Raw genomic sequence first — 15731 nt, forward strand, 5'->3', positions numbered from 1 at the left:
TGATTTCCCTTCTAAATAACCAACATCTTGAAGTAATCCTACTACTCTGTCCTTCCTGAAGCCCAGTAATCATTTTCAGATAAGAGGATTGTGATCAAATTTAGTAAGGAGAGATAACCACTTACACAATTCCCCAGAGCTGGCTTAAAATACTGCCCAGGATAATTCTGCCCACAGAGCTCAGTCTTCTTGGGCTATGGTCACAGAAAGGAGAAGCTGAAGGTGACTGTTACAATACTTTTTGGCTATTGCAATGAAAATTTCTTAGATGAGTTCATGTACAAATGTTAAAAACTTATTTCTCACAGTTCTGGAAACTGGGAAGTCCAAAATCAAGGCACCAGAAGATTTGCTGTTTGGAGGGGGCTTATGTTCTTCATCAGGGGCCCCATTTGTTGCATGCTTGCTTGGGATGGGTGAGAAGGACCAAGTAGCTCCTTTTGACCTCTTTTATAGGGCAATAATATCATATAAGAGGGTGGATTTCTTATGACTTCTTCCCCAAAGGTCTTACCTCTTGATAGTATCACATTGAGGATTAAGTTGCTACATACCTTGGGTGGTACTAAGAGTCCAACCATGGAAACCATTCATATAAATGAGATGAAGGGCATGTAGAATTTGGTCCAGGTGACAGGTAGACTAGATGTTCAAGTAGGAGAGAAAAGGTAACATCCATTCCTTACCAGTTATAAGGGTTGTAGATGAAACCTCTACTAATACTACAACAATAACAGCAACAAAACATGATAATGAGAGAAAAAGCTTAAAACATTTGTTTAACCAAAGTTTGCTCTTTTTGATGTACTGGGGATTGAACTTGGGGCTTTTCACATGTGCTGGGAGAGCACTCAGCACTGAATTACATTACTGAAACTGACCAAAATATAACATAAGAAGTTTGTACAATGAAGACCCAAAGACCAAGGAAAAATTGTCTTTTGGGGGAGGTTATACAGAAGAGTGATTGGAGGACAACAGTAGAGCTTATGGTAATAAAACATGGTCTTCTTGAAAACGTCTTCTTGATCTTTGAGTATAAGGCAGGGCCCTTCTGAAATGGAAAGCTTATGATCTGTTCTCAGGGAAAGAAGTTTAGAGAATTCTTTGATGATCTGCTTTATGGGAAAGAGGAAGGACTAGGTCAGTGTGACGACCTTGCTTGTTTAGTATTTTCACTTTCCTTCAGCTTAAAATGCTTAGCACATCAAGGGCATCCCATAGTCAGTAGTCAAAGAGTCACACATCTGCCTGGAGAGGAAAATCAGGTTACAGTCATAATCACAAAGTATATTTCACTTCTAATTATGAAGTTCTCAGGGGAGGTCTGACATGTTCTACAACCTGGCCACCTCTGTCTCCTCAATGGATGGCTGTAGGGACAACTATGGTTGGTGATGGCTAGAGATTAAACCTAAAGTGTTCCCCCAATATCTCATGTGTTTGAAAGATGACTGCATCTTGAGGGTACTCTAATCTTTAGTGGATTAGTCCACTAATAAGTTCATAGCTGACTTGCTGTTAGGAGGTGGCACCTGGTCAGAAATGGGTCACCGAGGGCATAACCTGGAAAAGCTTATCTTCCTCCTAGGCTCTTCTTTCATTCTCTACTTCCTAGCTGCCACAGATGAGCACTTTTCCTCTGCCATGCCCTTTCACCATCTTATTTCTAACATGGATCCAGCCAACTGGGGACTGAAACTGTGAACCAAAATAAATCCATCCTCTCTTAAGTTCTGGGTGTTGGGTGTCATGTGCCAGCAATGGAGAAGTAACTAAGATGCTGATGATACCAAAATCCATCCTGTGGCAAGGCTGCTGCCAGTGCTGAGAGGACCAGGGCTGGGTGCTGCTGCTGTTCTCCCAGTGTGGCCCTGGAATTGCTCCTGGGTCCCTTGAGAACTTGAGTGGCCACCCTGCTCTTTTCTGATACTGTCATTGAATTCTGCGTTTCACCATTGAAATGATTTTTTTCTCCCAGGAGGTCCCATCCTCCCCACCAAATATCCAAATATTCTCCAGTGTTACTCAGCATAACCAAATCCTTAAACTCAGCCTGAAAACTTATGTATCTAAAAGAAAGCAGTCATGAAATCCTGTGACCATGATCTAGACCAGTGACAGCAAACTGTGTAGAGTTTTTAGTGATGCAGCCCATTGTGGCCTGTGTGCCATAGGTTCACTATCACTGATCTATACTATATAACTTTTCTTCACTTGGAGCTCACTGAAGTCTCCTGTGTATGGACTACTGCTCATACATCCAATAATAGCAGTGAACTGGGAAAGGACCTGCGCAATAGACGCAGCTGAGGCCATTCAGCACCCCGTCAGTCACATTGCCAGTCATGCTGGAAGATCAAATGGGAGGCACCCTAGGCTTGGTGCAACATTTTAAATTCTTAAACCCAATACCTTCAGCACTTGAGGTGTTCTCTTTTTCACCAGTCTGAGCTCCCTCGCCCTGAGCATGCTGTCACTTAAATAAAACATTGTTTTTTCTTCATCATCATGTGCTTTGTCCAATTCTTTGTGCATTGTACACAAGAATCTACAAACCCATCAGGGGGGCTCTACCACCTGCAGAAACAGTATTATGGCTGGAACTTGGTCACTGGCTCAATGCACCAAGGGCAGGGCCACATGTGGCACAGCATGTGGTACTGGGAATCAAACCAGCTCTGTCTAACAATAAGTAAATTAAAAAAACTTCTCCATTCCAGCCAACACACAGGCCCGGTGTGTGAGTGGGACCCCCAGGGCCCTCTGGATCCTCATTCCAGCCAGCCAGCAGGCAGGCTGTGTGTGTGTGTGTGTGTGTGTGTGTGTGTGTGTGTGTATGGAACTTCCTCCATCAGACAGGATCAGTGTGGAATCTTGCAGCAGAACTCACTGGAGAGAGGCTAGAGGCAAGACCCACCCAACTGATCCAGGAGCAGAACATCTTGCCAGAGTGGTACAGAGGGTTCACCTCCAAGGGCTGCAGCAGGAAGAAGTGGAGCACAACAGCCAGACCCAAGCCACACCCACCTGGACCAGTTTTGAACTTGGTAAATCCAGACCTGGTGCTAAGGTGATAACTATACCAGAGCTCTACACCTAATGTCAGAAGATGGTGCTATACAAAATGGCAAAGAGAAGGAGCAAAATTCATTCTCAGGCCCTGAGCCCATTCAGAACAAATTCAGGAGACAACAGCATAGAAGAAATTGGAAATCACACACCTGAAATCCCTGAAATAATAGTGTTGGAAATAAAGAAACAACTGCAGAAAGGTACAGAGGAAATCAGATCAGAAATAATTTCTGAAGTAAAAAAAGAAATGATAACCATAATGAAAGAAGTATTAAGTACTTGTAAAGAAGATACTGATAAAATATAGAGGAGAATAGAAAAATGATGGAATCCTTGAATGAACAATATAGGAAATAGAATGCATGAAGCCGATTCAAAGTGCTATACAGGAAATTACAACCTCAGTCACAAGCTGGCAAAACCATTTGAATGAAAGTGAAAATAGACTTTCAGACCCTGAAGACACCATTGCAGCTAATGAAAAGATAAGATCTTTTGATCACCAGTGGAGACAACACAGCAATTTTTGGTCTGGTGTGCACCTGTGTGAAAGATCAGTGACCTTGCTGCACCTGGGTTTTGCAGCCTATTGCTGTGTTGTCTGCGACTCCTGCTGACAGATTGGCTGACGGCACCGCAGAGATGAAGCTGTGTCTGGTAGCCATGGTGCTCCTGCTGCTCAGTGTGGCACAAGCCAAGAAGGAGGGCATGAAGGAGGATGTGGGCACAGTGGTTGGCATCGACCTGGGGACCACCTACTTCTGCATTGGGATGTTCAAGAATGGTTGCATGGAGATCATTGCTAACGATCAGGGCAACTGCATCATGCCATCTTACATGGCCTTCACTCCAGAAGGGAAGCGGCTGACTGGGGATGTGGCCAAGAACCAGCTCACCTCCAATCCCAAGAATATGGTCTTCAAAACCAAGTGGCTCATCGGTCGCACTTGGAATAGCCCCTCTGTGCAGCAGGACATCAAGTTCTTGCCTTTCAAGGTGGTTGAAAAGAAAACTAAACCATACATTAAAGTTGATATTGGAGGTGGGTAAACCAAGACGTTTGCTCTGGAAGAAATTTCTCTCATGGTTCTCACTAAAATGAAGGAAACTACTGAGGCTTATTTGGGAAAGAAGGTTACTCATGCAGTTTTACTGTACCTGCCTATTTTAATGATGCTCAAAGGCAAGCAACCAAAGATCCTGGTACAATTGCTGAATGTTATGAGGATCACCAATGAGATGACAACAGCTGCTATTGTTTATGACCTGGATAAGAGAGAGGGGGAAAACCATCCTGATGTTTGACCTTGGTGGTGGAGCTTTTGATGTGTCTTTTCTCACCATCAACAATGGTGTCTTCGCAGTTGTGGTCACTAATGGAAATACTCATCTGGGTGGAGGGGACTTTGACCATCATATTGTGGAACCCTTCATCAAGCTGTACAAAAAGAAGACTGGCAAAGCTGTGAGGAAGGCCAACAGAGCTGTACAGAAACTCCATCGTGAGGTAGAAAAGGTCAAGCGGGCCCTCTCTTCTCAGCATCAAGCAAGAATTGAAATTGAATCTTTCTATGAAGGAGAAGACTTTTCTGAGACCTTTACTCATCCCAAATTTGAAGAACTAAACATGGATCTGTTCTGTTTTACCATGAAGCCCATCCAGAAAGTGTTGGAAGATTCTGACTTGAAGAAGTCTGATATCTATGAAATTGTTCTTGGTGGCTCTACTTGAATTCCAAAGATACAGCAACTAGTTAAAGAGTTCTTCAATGGCAAGGAGCCACCCCGTGGCGTAAACCCAGGTGAGGCTGTAGTGTATGGTGCTGCTGTCCAGGCTGGTGTACACTAAGGTGATCAAGATACAGGAGACCTGATACTGCTGGATGTATGTCTCCTTATACTTGGCATTGAAAATGTGGGAGGTGTCATGACCAAACTGACTCCAAGAAACACTGTGGTCCCTACCAAGAAGTCTCAGATCTTTTCCATAGCTTCTCATAATCAACCAACTGTTAACAATCAAAGTCTATAAAGGGGAGTGATCCCTGATGAAAGATAATCACCTCCTGGGTACATTTGACATGACTGGAATTCCTCCTGCTCCTCCTGGGCTCCCCCAGATTGAAATCACCTTTGAGATAGATGTGAATGGCATTCTTTGGGTGACAGCTGAATACAAGGGTACAGAAAATAAAAATAAGATCATAATCACCAATGACAAAAATCACCTGACACCTGAAGAAATTGAAAGGATGGTTAATAATGCTAAGAAGTTTGCTGAGGAAGACAAAAAGCTGAGGGATGCATCGACACTAGGAATGAGCTGGAAAGCTATGCCTACTCTTCAAAGAAACAGATTGGAGGTAAAGAAAAGCTAGGAGGCAAACTTTCCTCAGAAGATAAGGAGACCATGGAAAAAACTGTAGAGGACAAGATTGAGTGGCTGGAAAGCCACCAAGATGCTGACATTGAAGACTTCAAAGCAAAGAAGAAGGAATTAGAAGAAATTGTTCAGCCTACTATCAGCAAACTCTATGGAAGTGCAGGCCCTCCCCTGACTGGTGAAGAGTATACAGCAGAAAAAGATGAATTGTAGACATTGTTCTGTTAGTGCTATAATATTGTAAATACTGGACTTAGGAACTTTTGTTAGGCAAAATTGAGAGAAATTAAATCTCGAGTGTAATTGGAGTCTTCTCTTCAGAGTGGAGTTGAAAATGCTATAGCCCAAGTGACTATTTACTACTTTTCTTTAGCAGTTGCTTACATGTCTTAGGGTGGGGGGAGAAGACAAATTGGCCGGCCATCCTAAAAAATTGATAAAAAAAATACTGGGTCAGGGGGTGTGTATTCACTTCAGAAATGTTCTATTTAACAATTGAGTTATGTACATCTGGTGTAGGAACTGTTTTTCTACCATAAATGACACCACTAAATGATATTATTAAAAAAAGAAAAGATATTTTAAAAATAACTAGAATGTAGGAAAAAATAAACCAACATCAGCAAGATGATGCAAAGATGAACAATGTAAGACTAATAGGTATCAATGAGAAAGAAGGAGTCAATAAAAATGATATAAAAGAACATAGGGGGAAGTAATAGCAGAAAACTTCCCAAATATGGGGAAACAATCTGACATTCAGAAAACGGAAGCATATAGAATGCCAAATAGCATCAACCCAATTAAAACCACACCCAGACATATATTAATCAAGATCCCAGAAATTCAGCACAGGAACAGTATACTAAAAGCTTCTAGAGAAAAGAAACAGATCACATTTAAAGGAAAACCCATCTGGGTAATAGCAGATTTCTCTTCAAAAACCATCAAGTCAAGAAAAGCACAGAGCAAAATAGTACACGTCTTGTAAGAAAACAAATTCTAACCCAGACTGATATACTCTGCAAAACTCTCTTTCAAGTTTAATGGAGAAGTGAAATACTTCCATGACAACAACTAAAGAATTTATGAGAACAAAGCCAACCCTACACAGACTACTAAAAGATATTCTAGAGAGGGATCAAAATGACTACAACTCCATGAATGAGAATGGAAAGAACCCATGAAATAGAGCAAACAATTAAACACAGGAGAATAAGAGGCATATGACAGCAATCTTTCAATTATTCTTTTGTATACAGAGGCAAAATACTTCCATCAGCATACTCTACAAATGAACTTCTCCTGCCTTATGGGTCATGGTTCTGTCCAGGTCTACAGGGTAGATATCAAGGAAATAGCAGTAGCTCAGTCCCACAAGTGACATTGGCCACCAGTAAGTGTCATGGTTGTTATCCATGTCCACAACACACTAGAACTTGGTGCAATATCCTATCCCCAAACTCTTAGAAGTGCTGGTCATATGTTTGCCATTGCAGTACTTTTTCTGTGGTTTATTAGTAATTCTTTACTGTCATGAAAACTTTTTCTTAGTTGATATTTTTGTATATATTAACCTAATCAAATACTGTGTGAGTACTCTGAGTTGATCACATATTTGTATATATGATACGCTACCTCTTGGCCTCTTAGTTGGACTCACAATTTAATTTTAATTTTTGAATATTATTTTGAAATATTTAATTTATTTTTGAATTAATTGGTATTTAATTTTCTGAATATTGTTTAATTTTAATTTTTGTTTTATGATTTATACTGTTTCTTTGACTTACAATCTACTTATAAGACATGGTATGATATTTTCTCCTAGTATTAGAAACTTTAGAAAGTGTACTTCCATTTTCCATTGACTTTATGTTACTTCTTCCTTGTCTTTTATACACACACACATGAAAAAAATATGTGTATAATCCAACATAATATTGATACTGTTTCATAGAAATCCTTAATGACCTTTTAAATGGGTTCATTTAATATATTTTACATAGTCCTGTATAACTATCATTTTGAGAGCTCTTTATTTTCCATCCAGGAGCATACAGCAACTTCTTTTGCCTTCTGAATTATGCTCTTTGTTATTTCCTATATGCCACGTCTCGAGATATTGGAATATTTTGAGTTTGTATAACAGGAAAATATTTTACTTTTAGTTTTCAAAGCTATGTTTGCTAAGCATAAAATTCAATGAGGATAGATCTTTTTTTTCTTCAGTCCTTTGAATAAATAAATCTAGTTCTTACCCACTTGCTCTTTTTATTTTCTAATGTGGAATAAGATGCTATTTAATTTTGTTCTTCCGTAGCTAATATTTTTTTCTATGTATATGCTTTAATGATTTTTTCTTTACAATTAATTTTGCACAATTTCAGTTTTGTGTATCCTGGCATGATTTTATTCATATTTCTTGGGCAAAAGGTTCATTTTTCTTGGAAATGTGGTGCTATAATTTTAACTAAATTCACGTGTCTTAAATCTTCAGATATTTATTGCCTACCCCCTTGTACTTTGAGAATTCTAATTATGTGAATATAAGTTTCTTGATTTTGGCACAGAGAGAACTATTGTATGACTGATCTGTAGACTCTTCTTCATGTTTATTTTAGACAATTTTTATTGTTATATTCATTTAAGTTTTTAATTTTTTAAAAATGTGCAATATATTATTATTCTCATGTTATATATTCATGTCAGAAATATTTTTCTAAAATTCACTGTCTACATCTTATATCTTTCATATTTCAATATTTGTCTACAATTTTTAATTTGCTATATAATTATCACTGATTTTCAGTAAAGTTAATAATGAGTACAAAAAAAATCTTCTCCAGATTATCCTTCCTTTACTTATCAGTGATTGGCTGTAACATATTTAAATATTTAAATCTCTCATTAAATAATTTTTTTTCCTTTCTTTCTTTCTTTCTTTCTTTCTTTCTTTCTTTCTTTCTTTCTTTCTTTCTTTCTTTCTTTTTTTTTCCAGAATTTGGGATTGAACTCAGGCTCTTGCATTTGTCAGGCAAGGGCTAATTCTACTGAGCCATCTCCCTGGCTCCTCATTAAATAATTTTAAAATCTAGGATTTTTTTTTTTGAGAAACTGAGGAAGAACTCAGTTCTACCAGGAAGTAATCACACCAATAGGTAATTGCTTGTGGTCCAAGTGTATGGACCTTGATTGATTTTCATATGCATATATATGGGTTCAGAATATGGATTGAGCAGACTATCAATAATTGCTTGGTATTTCAGATATAAAATTATTTCTATTAGTAAATCTAAGTTTTGTTACTGTCTCTGTTACTTCTGTCATTGCTGAGATAAAATATCCACCACCCACAGATTAAGGGAGGAAAGACTTATTTAGCTTACAGTTTGCAGAGGTTTCAGTCTATAATCTGCTGGCCCCAAGGCAGGATGGTGGGGCAGACAGGCATTGCAGAGGAGAAACTGTTCATGGCAGGCCGAAGACAGGAAAAGCAAGCAAGCTAAGGGCCTGAGCAGCTTTCTCTTTGCTCCTTTTGTATTCTATCTATACTACCTGGATTAGGGCAGTGCCACACCCTTAACCCCAGCATCATACCATGAATTAATTATACACTTTAGATACAGCCATCTCTGAAAGAGCCTCACTATGACACACAAGGCTTTGAGGGGACCTGTGGACACCGCTGAAACAGTTACTGTAACAAAACCTAAGTAACTTGGAATCAACAATGAGCTACTTTATATCTGCAAATGAGACACATTCAGTGATTACAAAGATTACCATTAAGAGGAAATATCCACAGGTAATAAGGAGAATCTACAAAGATGTACCTTTTTTTGGTTAAAGAGTGTCTTGGACAGCCTCAATCCTAAGGCAGATAGGTCTGGTAACATCAATGAAGAACATAAATTGCTATTTAGATTCAGTGCCTTACGAGTCCCAAATATGGATAACAATAGCAGAATTTCTACAAGAGTAAGCAAGCATTCAGGGAATGGTTTATCTTGCTTTCATTTCTAGCCTTCACCTCACTCAAGAAGGAGGGGGAAAAATCCCAAGCTTGAAAGTGGACCTGGTATGTGGGAAAGGAGCTTGGCTGGGTGGGGATACAGGGAGTCCTTGAGGAGTTTTCTGTTCAGCAACATAGATCGCTATAGGCTGGTCCTGTCCTATCTCCAGTCTTAGACCCTCGGGCACTGTACCCAGTCCAACCCTCAGTGGCTTCCACTGTGCATGAATGAGGCCCTGTTTGATCAGGGCCATTGGCTGGTTTCCTGTCATTCTGTGCTCCTACTCACCTGATTCTCACTGGCTGACAACCTGTTTAGACCTCTGAGGTTCTGTTACCTCTTTGGTGACTGCATTGAAGCAGTTTATGAGGCTTATGACTTGGCTTCTCTACTCCCCAGTCTGAAATGCAAAAGAAACTTCTGTTTGTATCTTCAGACTCTACTCTCAGCATCTGCTTGATCCCAAGAGGCCTGTTAGATGCAGAGACTTCACCCAGCTGCTGTGTAAGCCCTGCTGGTAACTCCTTGGTTCTTGTTGGTCTTCTTTCATCCTGTGTGGTGTCATTGGCCTTAATTTCTCTGGCCACATCATGGTTAGGTTGTGGAAGTAAACTGCTTGGATTTGAATGCTGTCTACCAGATATTAGCACTTTCTTAGTGGGTGAGGTAATACTAGGGTCTTAGACACTGAATCCAGAGTCTTCACACTGAACTACATCACCATTTTTTTTTTTTTTTGAGACAGAGTCTCACTATGTTGCTAAGTTACCCAGACTGGGTTCAAGTTGGTGATCCTTCTGATCTTAGCCTCCAAGAGTTCTTGGATTACATTTGTGCACCAGCACATCTCACTCACTTATTAGCTCGTTGACTTTGGGCAGCTCACTGAAACGAAGTCTCAATGTTCTCATCTACAAAGTGGGTTAGTGACAATATCAACCTCATGAGTTACAAATATTCACTGAAGTAGTTGATACACAGATATTACTATACTGTGCTGGGCACACTGTAGATATCCACAATTGTAAATTAGGATTATGAATAAATGAGGTGATAGAAGATGCAGTACCTTGTGTTCTGCTGACTGTTAATATTTTATTATTATTCCATTCCTAAATTGTGACGTGGTTTAGGAGGGGAAAATGTAGGCTCTCTGCAAAGGAGTGAATACTTGCAAATCTAGAATAAAATAAAAGTTTAATTTTTTGAACCTCTTCAATAACTGTCTCTTGTGTGGATAATGTAATTACCAGTGGAAAAATGAATAAAAACTCAAACTCAATAAATCACACTTTCATTGAATTTCTTTGCTTGTATTTTAAGGGAATAGCTCTTTGAATTTTGAAACACATTTCTGCCACTTTATTTTTTAAGTGTTAAGACATGACATAGTGTACATTTTAATGTATTCGCTCATGTCCAATTTCAACAAAACTGGGTGGGATTTAGTACCCCATAATTCATGCCTGGGGTATCTTATTACAATTATAAAATTTTATTATAAAATGTTTTTTTAATATTTATATTGTTAATTAAGTGATGATGAATCCTCATAAATTCCGAACAGAGAATTATGGTTCATTAGTCCTTGCTCCGACTTCTTATTAACCAATCGGAATATTTGATTTCTCCTTCTACCATGTTCAGATGTTTGATGGTGAGGCTTGTGGATGCTGCTGGTCTTTCCCTCTGAATGAAGGAAGCTTTCAAGACATTTTATCCATTTCCTAGGCAGAATTTTTAGGGTACCTTGTGATTATTTTAAAGCATCTTTTAGTTTTAATTACTATAGAGATGTGTATGATAAAGAAAGCAGCTCTATGAATAGCAGTCATAGCATAAGGATTTCTGTCTTCTTGCACACAGACTCATATACTTGTGTCACCAGAGTTGTTATGATTGGATGATTAGTGATGATAGAGGGATCATGGAAGCAGCACCCCAATTGCAGGACAATGAGAACCCCCACGGAAGTGATCAAGACCTCCCCTATTGAATCATCTAGTACTTGGCTGCATGTGGTTATCAAGTGCTTGAAGTGTGAGTAGTGAGAGTGAGGAGCTGAATTTTCAATTTTGTTTACCTTTAACTAATTAATGTCTAAATTTAAATGCCTACTGAACCTTTAAAAATTTACTTTCTTGCTGGGTATGGTGGCACATGCCTATAATCCCAGCATACAGGAAGCTGAGGCAGGAGGATTGCTGTGAGGTCAAGGCCAACCTGGACTATATAGTCAGACCATGTCTAAAAAAAATTTATTTCTGGGGCTGTGGATATAGCTCAGCATCACAAGTGTTTGCCTGTTAGTGCAAGGTTCTGAGTTCAATTTCCCATACCTCCCAAAAAAAACCCAAAACAAAGCAAAAAAAAAAAATCATTCACTTCTTCAGCCATGTTGGTTATATTTTGTCAAAATTATTAATCTGGGGGCCATGTGACAGAGCCAGCTTCTGTGCCCAGGTGTTACTGGGTCCTAGGGTTTTGAGGTTCTCCTATAGTCAGGTGGTTTCTAGGTTCATTCTGTTTTGAACAAAGACTCAGTGAAGACAAGTGCAAAAGGTAGCAAGGTTTTAAATTTAATAAAGGCAGGAAAAGAAATATGCCCTGCAGTGTGAATTTGGGCTACTGAAAAGGAGGAAAGGAGGTACAGTCTACAGAGTTAGAGAAGACCATCCTGAAAGAACACAGTGGCCCAGGCTTAGCGATAGCTGTCATTTTGTGTCTCCCAGTCTGCAAGTTGAAGTTAGGCCTGGACCAGCCTGTCAAAATCCTGCAGGAGTTCTCAGGAGCATGGAAGGAGTGTTCTCCAATTGATTCCACATGCTGGGCTTGGTAAACTGTTTTATAAGTATCCTGGAGTTTTGTAATTCATAGGTCCCACCCTCTTTCTCAGTCAGTTTGTCATGCTCTAATCTCCTGCTTCACTGGGATCCCACATAAACAAATTGAAACCCAACTCTGTGTAAATGGCTGTAATTTAGAAAAATGTAAGTGAGCTTAACCAGCCAGAGATTAGCGACTAACCTCTAAGCAACAACTTTCTACTGAACCATCCAAATAAGACTATTACTCTGCTGTAACTAAGCAAATATTTTCTTTGGTTTGCTTCTGTGTTCACTTTATAAAAATCCTCTCCTCTAGTACCTTTAATCAGGCTTGGATTGCTAGTGGTCTGACAATGACTAGTTCATGAATTGCTATTTGCTTTTATAAATTGATGTTTTATTCATTTTTTCCTTCCTTTCCTTTCCTTTCCTTTCCTTTCCTTTCCTTTCCTTTCCTTTCCTTTCCTTTCCTTTCCTTTCCTTCTTCTCTTCTCCCTCCTTTCCCTCCCTTTCTTCTTTTTTTCTTTATTCTTCTTTTTTGCAATACTGGGGATCATCTTTATTGTTTTAACTTATCTCAGTTTATCTTTTAGCAGTGTCATCTGCTCAAAAGTCACATGTGGGCTGGGCATGGCGGTACACAGTTGTAATCCTGTCACTTGGGAGGTTGAGGCAGGATTATCATGAGTTCAAGGCCAGCCTAAACACAGCAAGACCCTGTTTCAAAAATTTTTTTAAAAAAGTCACATCCTTGGCTAGTGACTATCAGACTGAGCAGCTATAGACTATTTTGTCATCACAGATTGATAGACAGTACTCATCTTCACACAAAGGATGTTGAAAGGATGTCTTTTCCTTTTTTTTTTTCCTGTTTTATTCTGTGCTCGGACATTCTTGACAGTAGAGAAATGAGTTCAGAAGGAAGGAGAGAGGAATGCTAACATAAGTCTAAACATGTACTTCTTGGACAGCCCTGTAACCAAAGCACTGAAAGAAGAAGTTGAGATTTCCACTGCATTTAGTGGGTAGTGTGTTCTGGGGAATTGAAGAACGCTGATTGTTGGAAGTGTGGAGTGTGTTGAGGAAGAGACACTTTGTTGGAAATAGCAGTGAGTGAGTGCACATGTTTTCATCCGTATCTGTGCTGTAGCAGGAATTGAACTCAGGACCTTGCACTTGCTAGGCAGATGCTTATTCCATGGAGCTATTTCTTAAGCTCACACTCGATGTTTTTGCCTGGTATAAAAACTCCAAGAACCTAAACATGCCTTAGTTACATTTTTTCCTCTTAAACATTAATGCATATGTATGTGGGTTAGGAATCTTAAGAAAAATACAGAGTATGAATTGCCCATCTATGGTGTAGCCTGCATCATTTCCATATTTCTGAGAAGTTCCCCAGATGGTCCAGGACCACACCTCACGTTGAAGGCTCTAGAATGTTTAGAAAACATCTGCATTGTGGGCCTTTTGGAAAAACACTCTTGTAATTATTGACTTAAACACAGAAGGTTACATCTCTCCAGAAATCAATATGCCTTTAATTTTAAACTCAAATTAGGGAAATTTGTCTGGGAGATGGTGATACAAGTTCATTGTGTTTTTGAGAAATGGAACTCACTGCCTACAATTCCAAGGTTCTTATAAATATTTACTGATGATTTCATACAGATATATAGGATATTTAAAAATCAAGGAATAACAACTCACAGAAAATAATATAGTCAAATTTCTTGCATGAATAAAAAAATAGTCAATGTATTTTGTTTCAGTATGGTCGTGACCATTTTTGTAACACCAAGCATTTGAACAGAGAGCAGTTTCTATCTTATGCTGTGATTTAGAGCTAGCTGAAAAAGAAATTGATTGTAGGTAGAGGCCAGCTATTGATCAGAAAGAGGGATGGGAAACTTGAACATTTCTCAAATAGAGAAAAATACAGAATTAGTAGGCCACAGGCATGGAAATTTCTCTTTGAAAAGATACAATGGGAAGTTTCCATGTTGCACTATGGGGTGTCTGGGCTTCTTGTGAGGATGGAGAGCCTGGGGATACTGACCAGAAAGAACGAGAACTTTCTGTTCCTTGGCTATAGCTTACAGACAAGGAGGGTTGGCAGAGAAAGTGAAGTTGCCTGAAAGGATTGCTGAACCACTACAAACTGTAAGGTATCATTATGACTAAGCATCACAGAGATTTAGGTAGGAACCAGTGGTCCCTGCATGGTTATCTTGGTAAGATAAATGCAGATCTAAAACTGAACCAAGTTGAGTACAAATGAGTTGAGTACAAATCCAGTGTTTTGGGCATCCACACAGATTTGTGCCTCTCCTAGTTGTTTTGTTCAATGCAGAGTTCAGTGTTTATGGAAAAATTAAAATTGGGAGGAAAAGCACGCAGTCTTAATTTCTCCTTCATTCATGCTCACAGGAAGCTCATAGCTCATCTGCTTCACTTTTGCTTAGCAGTCAGCACGGAAAGCTTATCCCTTCAGTAGGATTTACCTGAAATGGCAGGATTATCTCAGGGAGGAGACAAAATGTCAGATGAGAATTGGCCATAAAAAACAAACCAAAAAACACAAGTCTTTATATCGGAAAGGAAACAGCAAACTACACAAATAATTTATCGAGGTAGTAAGGTAATTTGCTAATAGGACATTAGCCTGGCTTACCAGAAAGCGAACTCACAGGTAGGACATCTGCTGTCAAGCACAGGAGATCAACTCCAGATTAGAAAGGGTTAGCATAATACATGAAAGACAGAACCCGTGGCCTCAAATCTCCTCAGATTCTAATTACATTCACCTACTGTATGAAGGATGTTCAGACGTTACCGCTCAGCTCTGGTAGGTACCGCTCAGGAGGTACCGAGGCAGCTGCATGCTTTCACAGGGAGAGAAGGGTGCTTTCACAGACACCTTCCACTGCAGTCCTTCCCTCTTCTCCTTCCTCCTCCTCCCTTAGGGAGATCCCATCACCTCTGTTATCTCTATCTCTCTGTCTTTGTCTCCCCTCCCTGCCTCTCTCGCTTTCTCCCTTTCCCCTGCTTCTTTTTTCTTCCTTCATCCCTCATGCAAAAGTATAACTATAGACTTGTAATTTTTAAAAATCTCATAGTGTTATTTATTTATTTTGCTTATTTTAGAGATACAGGGTCTTGCTATGCAGTTTGGACTCATAGTGATCCTCCTGTCAGCCTCCCCAGTGCTAGGATTACAGGCGTGTGCCACCATGCTCCTTTCAGGGATGGCATACCATGCAGTACTGGAGATAGAACTTGGGACCATGCACTTCCTGGGCAGGTGCTTATACCACTGAGCTATCTCCACCAAGCTATCTCCCAAAAGCTTGGACATAATTTATTTAATAAATAAATAAATTATTTATTATTTTAAATAATAAAATAATTATTTATTTTTTGTTCTTT

At 39.3% G+C, this 15731-nt stretch overlaps 1 pseudogene across 1 annotated transcript; it reads left to right on the forward strand.

Annotated features, from left to right (window-relative positions):
- Positions 1–3717: 3717 nt before the first annotated feature.
- On the forward strand, positions 3718–5671 carry LOC101579178 (annotated as a pseudogene). Its single transcript, XR_192585.1, has one exon. The product of XR_192585.1 is annotated as a 78 kDa glucose-regulated protein pseudogene (transcript).
- Positions 5672–15731: the final 10060 nt, after the last annotated feature.

Source organism: Octodon degus, unplaced genomic scaffold (genome assembly GCF_000260255.1).
Source record: "Octodon degus isolate 3935 unplaced genomic scaffold, OctDeg1.0 scaffold00065, whole genome shotgun sequence".
Classification (NCBI taxonomy): domain Eukaryota; kingdom Metazoa; phylum Chordata; class Mammalia; order Rodentia; family Octodontidae; genus Octodon; species Octodon degus.